Source organism: Vespa mandarinia, chromosome 23 (genome assembly GCF_050613455.1).
Source record: "Vespa mandarinia isolate Hongniang chromosome 23, ASM5061345v1, whole genome shotgun sequence".
Classification (NCBI taxonomy): domain Eukaryota; kingdom Metazoa; phylum Arthropoda; class Insecta; order Hymenoptera; family Vespidae; genus Vespa; species Vespa mandarinia.
The window spans coordinates 1890001-1897560 of NC_140832.1; positions in this window are offsets into that span (position 1 = coordinate 1890001).

Below are 7560 nucleotides of genomic sequence, written 5' to 3' on the forward strand. Positions count from 1 at the left end.
ACACGTTACTACATAATCTTTTAAATGAGAAACTTTCAAATTAATCTTTTTGCTCGTGATACCTTTTTCTCTTATTTCTACTTATTCTTAATTTCTTTGGTATCCTTTATCAATGAAGAATTATATCAATGTAGGATATCGTTTTTGTAAAAACATTTTTGTATTTATTTAAAATTAAAAATTTCCTCGTATATTTGACATATTGTTTATCTATTTGTTAATCATAAAAAGTTTTAAAAATGGAAGAATAAATTTTAAGGGAATTAGAATAACACGTAACACTTTTACTAAATCAAAATGTCGAATTTATTTTGGCGTATCAACGAGAAGAGCATCGTCAGATGAATAAAGAAGATTAACAAGGATAGAAGCCTGAGGAAATGTGGAATGGCGTAATTTGCGGTTAGAATCCGCAGTTGGATAGTCGCTTTGCCGAATCTATGAGAGTCCCTCGCAAAAGTTGAAAGTTTGGAAATTTACCAAAGGATAAGTGGTAATAGCAGAACACATTGGTAGTTAGAATGAGTATCTGAGATAAAGCGGCTCATCCTAGGAATCTTTCATTTAGAATTCGACGACTGAAGTTTTGCGAAGCATATTTCACGATGCCAAAAATATTCGTTCTTTCTCTCTCTCTCTCTCTCTCTCTCTCTCTTAAGTTTCCTTTAAGTTTATAGTTCATTCTACGTGACTTGAAATTCACGAACAATCGAAATAAAACTTTATTGATATTAATACATAATTCTTCACAGTACAATGTACGAATATCTTTATTAAATCTACATAAATATATATATATATATAAAGGAAATTCTATTATACATGACGATCGAATCAATAGACCATTTAAAAAAAATTCATCATAAAAATTGATGATAGTCTATCGTAGAATATCGTGGGATACGTGTTCGAATGTAAACGAACTAAGATGTAACGAAATGATGAGGAAAGTTAGGGAATGAAATACTTAGAAAACGTGAGAAGTGGAATTTCGTGGATGGAATTGATCCAATCCAGAGTTGGAGGACTAAGAAAGAAATTGAAATGTAAGGAAGGAAGTAGATGTATAAGAAGGAGAGAAGGAGATAAGGGAATAGAAAAACCTGCAATTGCTTCTAACGAGTTACAGAGCGAAAGACGAGCGTGGTTTAAAAAGTCATTTTCTCATCAGCCTTTCCTTCATTTCTTCTTCTCTCTCTCTCTCTCTTTCTCTCTCTCTCTCTCTCTCTCTCTCTCTCTCTCTCTCTCTCTCTATCTTGTTATATTTTTTTTTCTTATTTAACATTTTTTTCATCCGATCTTCCAGAATTCAGGTTATATCTTACGATTAATCAACGATATTGCAATAGCGAAAGAGAGAGAGAGAGAGAGAGAGAGAGAGAGAGAGAAAGAGAGAGAAAAAAAGAAAACAAAAATAAAGATCGCCAAGTGGCGATGAGGTGGGTTGATTTAAGAGATTAGAAAGAAATGGCGAGGATTGGATCGGATTGGATCGATTCGTAATTCCCCTGCAGATCGATACTCGACCTGAGTATGATTAAGATGGAAACAAAGAAAATTGCGGATATGAATTATTCATTGATTTACCATTGCGATAGTTAATTCCTGTTCGTTTGTTGACTGACGATTTATCCAAATGAAATTGCACGACGTTAATTCTTCCTATTCGAGAAGGAATCAAAGGAATTATCCTGGAAATGTCCTGGTTCTTTTGTTCTTTTTTTGTCTTCTTCTTTTTTTTTCTTCTATTTTCTTTCTTTTTTCTTTTTTTTTTTTTTTTGACGATAAAAACGAAGTAGATCTTTGATTCTGATTCGTGACACGCGATCGTACTCGATCGATCGATCAATCGAACGACTTTTGACGCGAGTAAGGAACTAATCCGACGCTAATTCGACAGATTAAAATGTAAATGTAAACGTAAACGTAGTACGATCGAAACGATTGGTTGGTCCGCCATTCGTCTCTTCTCATTCTCTGAGCGATATTCGATTCTAGCTTACCGAGACAAACCACTTCATCGCGTCCCTCCGATCGTAACACACATTGCGTAGTTTCCATTACTCTAATCTTCCATTCAATTACCACTCGATAATAGCCAAGTGTTATCGGACTAACTCCTAACGGCATTTCTCTGGACACTGTGTTCTCTAACTGTTTCAACACCATTTAGATTCGTAGATACTAATCTATTATATAAAATGTTATTAAATATCATGCAAATATTTAAAATGTTCTTTTTTTTTTCTTTTTTTTTTTTTTCTCTATTTTTTTTTCCTCGTTTCGTTACGCTACATTACCTTCGTTCGATGAAATTTCTATCGAATTTACTTTTTAATCCTGACAAAGTTTAATATATCGATGATTAACAAAAGAAGAAAAAAAATAATAATAATAATAATAAACCGATGGAATTGAGTTTAAAGAATTTGATCTGTATGAAAACAATTAGCATTTAAAATTGTGAATAAAATTTCGAATATAATAACGTTTAATATTAAGTTTTTATGTTTCAAGAGTTACGAATCAATGGACAATCTTGTGATATATAAGAACAAATAAATATCGTTAGCTATCGTTATTAGTTTCGAGAAAACGAGAGAAAACGTGTAAGATACGTATGAGAGATATTTTTATTTAGAGATACTCTTTAATGAATCAAGAGGATCACTAAAACGATGAAAAGGATATAATATCTTTCGACGAGATTTCGAAAACTTTTCAAGAGATAAATATATATATATATATATATATATATATATATATATATATATATAAAATGGTCCTCGTAAAGATGACCATGATCTTTAATAAGTTACAATATTTTCATTTTAAAAATGTCTGAATGACTTTTGTTATTTTGTCGAGAAAAAAAAGTCTATTGCCAATTATTATTATTATTATTATTATTATTGTAAATTATTATCGATTATAAATTGTTAAATTTCCATTCATGAACTTTCTTCTTTTTATCGGATTAATCGTAAAAATAAAGTTTGTAATATATAAAGAGGGGAGAAATTTGTCTTACCTCTCCCTAACATGCATAAATCGTAAAATCGATGTTTAAACAGTCGGAGGTCAAATTCGAAGAAGTAAAGGGAAAGAGAAAAATAAGGAAACGTATTACGGTATACCTTCTAAAAGAAAATGTTATTTTCTTTTTAAAGAAATACGATTCTTATTCCTAATTGCCTGGAAAAATTGGAAACTTTTATTTTGAGAATGTTGAATATCCTTCTTTCTTTTCCGTGGTTAACCACTACTCTTTCTGTCTCTCTCTCTCTCTCTCTCTTTCTCTCTCTCTCTCTCTCTTTCTCTTTCTCTTTCTTTCTCTCTCTGTCTCTCTCGAAAAAGTTCGAACACATTTGCAACGTTGAATCACACAGCTGGTGCACTCGCTTGGATAGAAAAATTATTCCTCCGAGAGAAACAAATGTTATTTCATTAAAGGACAATTTATCGTACGAAAACTAAAGTTCACGAAGTTTGAAGGAAAGATTTTTGAGAATATCCATTTCATTTCTAGACCGTGATCCATCGATCTCTAGATACTATTGGTCTTATTCGTATTAGATGAAAATTTTTGAAACTATAAGACGTAAAGGAGAAAAAAAAGAAAAAAAAAAGAAGAAGAATCAAATGAAGAATCAAATCAAGAAAGAAGAAGAAGAAGAATCAAATCATAGATAGAGGAAATAATAAAGTAATAATAAAGCTAGCAAAGAGACTAGTGAGTATCTAACTAAAAGTCTTTCTCGAAGTTCTCAAATTCTCTTTCGAGTTTTAGAAAAGTAACAGATTCTGGTCTGAAAACTTCGAAAGTCATACTTCAAGGTTGCCATATTATTGGTACTTTGAGAGACAGAAAAAAAAGAAGGGAAAGAAAGAGAAAGAGAGAGAGAGAGAGAGAGAGAGAGAGAGAGAGAGAGAGAGACAGAGAGAGCCTCTGAGTTCTCAGACTCCGTGTCGAATATATTCGACGACTCTTACATTGACGTGTTAAAAGATTCGGCCCTCGTTCAACGTCGGCGTTCTGAAAAATCGTTCTTCGAGCCCTTCGATCCTATCACTGGACAGACTTACGTTGAAACGACCCGTATTGTCATCTTTCGTATCTCACTTCCTCGGATTCTACTATGTAGAATCATGAATGCTTATACAAAAAAAAAAAAAAAAAGAAAAAAAATTATGACTCTCGAACAACTTCCACGCGAATAATTCGTTTAAAGAAGCAATAGAAAAGACAAAAAAGAAGAAAAAAGAAAAAAAAGAAAGAAAGAAAGATCGATATGGGATATTAAAGCGCGTTAAAGTTAATTAACAAATTTCACTTGCTTGATAGTAATATATGCAATTGATAAATTTGTTCAAATTTAACGAATTGTAAATTCTTATAACGAAGAAATTCGATTGAGTCCTATTAAGATCGATAAGATTTAGACCATTTCAGAAATGATGGTAGACCTTTTGGGTTGCTATAAATCATACACCCGATTACCCACGGAGAATCCACTTTCATAAGGCTTTCCTGGCTAAACCACCGTACGAGCTTTCGGTCTTGTTTTCGACAGCAACCAGTTATCCTTGGCTTTTACAAATTTCCGTTGGTGCACCTAACATTTGAGGGATAGGTCCATGCATGGCGAATAATTCGAGCGCATATAACCGTAGAAATTTTAGTTGGCTTTTCCGCGTTATTATGTCAAAAAGAGAGAAAGAAAGAAAGAATGGAAAAAGAAAAAGAAAGAGGAAAGGAAAAGAAAGAAAAATGAAAATAAATAAATAATCAAATAAATAAATAAATAAATAAATAAATGAATGAATAATTAAATAAATAATCAAATAAATAAATAAATAAATAATCAAATAATTATATACATATACATATATGTATATATGTATATAATATATGAATTGAAATCCATTGCACGTACGAATTTCAAAGTTCCGTTGAACTTTCGTATCAGATCGATTTATTTCCGATCTAGTAAAGCACGTAAGGAGTCTATCATTGAACCTATCGAACACGAAACGGATCGATTCCACTTCGTTTGCTTCCGCGCGTAAAACTTCGGTTCGTTTACCTTTGGAAAAAAAAGAAAAAAAGAAAGAAAAAAAAGATAATCTTTTTTCGATAAGAATATGACAAATTTTCGAATCAAGAGAAATAACATTAAACGGTCAAAAAGTACAACTAGTCAAATAGCTAAAAGAAATAGTTACTTCGTCAAGGTTAAGATATTATCTCAACCATATAAATCGGCAAAAAATAATTTGCTCAATGTTATTTCCCTTTCGAAAACTCGTTCAATTCTTATCCAAGGCCAATTCATTCTGATTTATAGTCAAAGAAATAAATTTAGTTTCCCTACTATTTCTTTAAACGAGCATTCCCTACTTTTACGCTTGATTCAACATATCCTCCCCTTCGACCCCTCACCCTCACCACCACCCCCCCTCCTCCACCTCATCTACCCACTCACTCACGAGCTAGAATAAAGTTCTTGGAATCAATCACAAAAGCTAACACAGTTACGAGTTTGGCACTCGTTCAAATTTACTCAATCATTTATCCATTTGCCTTTTTTCTTTTTTTTTTCTTCCGCTCCCCCCGCCCCCCCGCCCGCCCGCCTCCGCCCCGCCCAACCCACCCCCACACCTTCCAAACGTTACTTTATTATTCAAGTACAATGAATTCGCACGAGTTAACATAAAAAAGTAAATATTCCGATACAAAGCGATTTGTAAGTAACGAAAGGAAAATTGAACGTACAAAGGACAAGGATATACTAGGATTTCCATTAGTCAGTATCAAAATTAAATATTTTTATCGTTCGAATGAAACGAGCATATTACCATGAATTTTTTTCAAGTACCTTCCATCATTGTTGATTATTCGAATGGTAATGCAAATGTAACGTTCTGATGCGTTGGCAAAGATAGAAAAGAAAAAAAAAGAGAGAGAGATAAAAGAAAAGATGATAAAGTGAAAAAGAAAAAGAGATTTCTAATGGCTGTTAAAATAGAATAGATGGTTAAGTTTGAAGGGAAGATGGAAGCAACGGGTGGTAATGGGCGATGGGGAATTGGTTGAAGGTAAAGAGGATTCTGTTCTATACTAAAAGGACAGATAATGGGAGAGCTTGCCGTACTACCTACCTTGGTAGTACGCGCAACCTACTCAAAATAATATCACGGTACGATAGAGCATCATCAATCACGCGTCCTAATGAAAAGCCTGCCGTTAAGCCGTACGCCCGAGCGCAGGAGTATACGAGTAGATGAGAACGTACGTTCATGTACACACACCCACGTATGCACGCACGCATGCACGCACGCACGCACGCACGTACGCATGCACGTACTATACCAGCTGCAAGTATGTCCCCGTTGAATGTATCAAGGGAAGACCGACTAAACCGTACAACAGTAACAACAGCTGGAATCAACGATGTTGGGACAGCTCGCTATAACGGAGCTTCGATATATCGATCATCCTTCTCATCTCTTGTTATCTTACATAGTACCTATCTACATAACCAAAGAGCTTACTATCGATTGTATGACTTCGATGCCATTATTATCCGATGAATTTACCCTGACATTTCATCCTGCCTTGTTATACCTTACACATTAATTTTCAATAGAATAACATAGACTTAACATCTTCTTACAATTTGTATTATTATTAACATGCGAGTGAAACAATCGATTAGATTATCCTTAAGTTTGTCGTCATTCAATGTCGAATAATTATATCCATTCCCTTTCCTCTACCAATCCACCCCTCATCCCCAACTGTTATCTAACTCTTTTCATTCTTAAGCTTCGAAGACTCGTCGAAATCGACGATTCACCCATTACTTCGTGAAATTCCTACTTTCTACGAACAATACCACAAATGCTTTTTGTCATGAAATTTTCAACAACGCTGCAAGAGTTTCTTCTCTCCGTTATAATTTTCACTTATCGTATTACAAATCGTAGGGAAGCCATTATAGAATGGTAAAGGAGCCTTGAATGAAGCTTCAAAGTTTATTGTGTTTCTCCTTTCTCTATTGAAGTATTATTATTATTAGATATAGAGTTAAGCGAGTAAGAAGGATTGTCTTAAATTTAATCTCTTTTGTATAATTTATTATATTGCCTTTTATACTATTTTTCACGTAGTTATCTCTGAATTCGTATAAAGAAATATAAAATAAAATATTACAGGAAATATATATATATATATATATATATCAAATGGATATCATTTTTATAAAGGAATTTTGTTAAGTCAAATAATTTTAATACATTGGTTAATGAAAACTAAATTCCGTTACTCACGTGTGTACGTAGACAAACAAAACGACCGGGCTGGGATGGGGGTGGTGGTAAGGGGGAGGATAAAGAGACAACAGAGATAAACAAGAGAGAAAAAAAAAGAAAAAACGATTTAACATTTTCCACAACGTCGCTTTATTTAACTTAACATCATCACTGAAAGATTGTCAGAGAGAAACAACGTGTACTGTTCATTAAAGTCGGACATATCCACGAATAATTTTATACTTG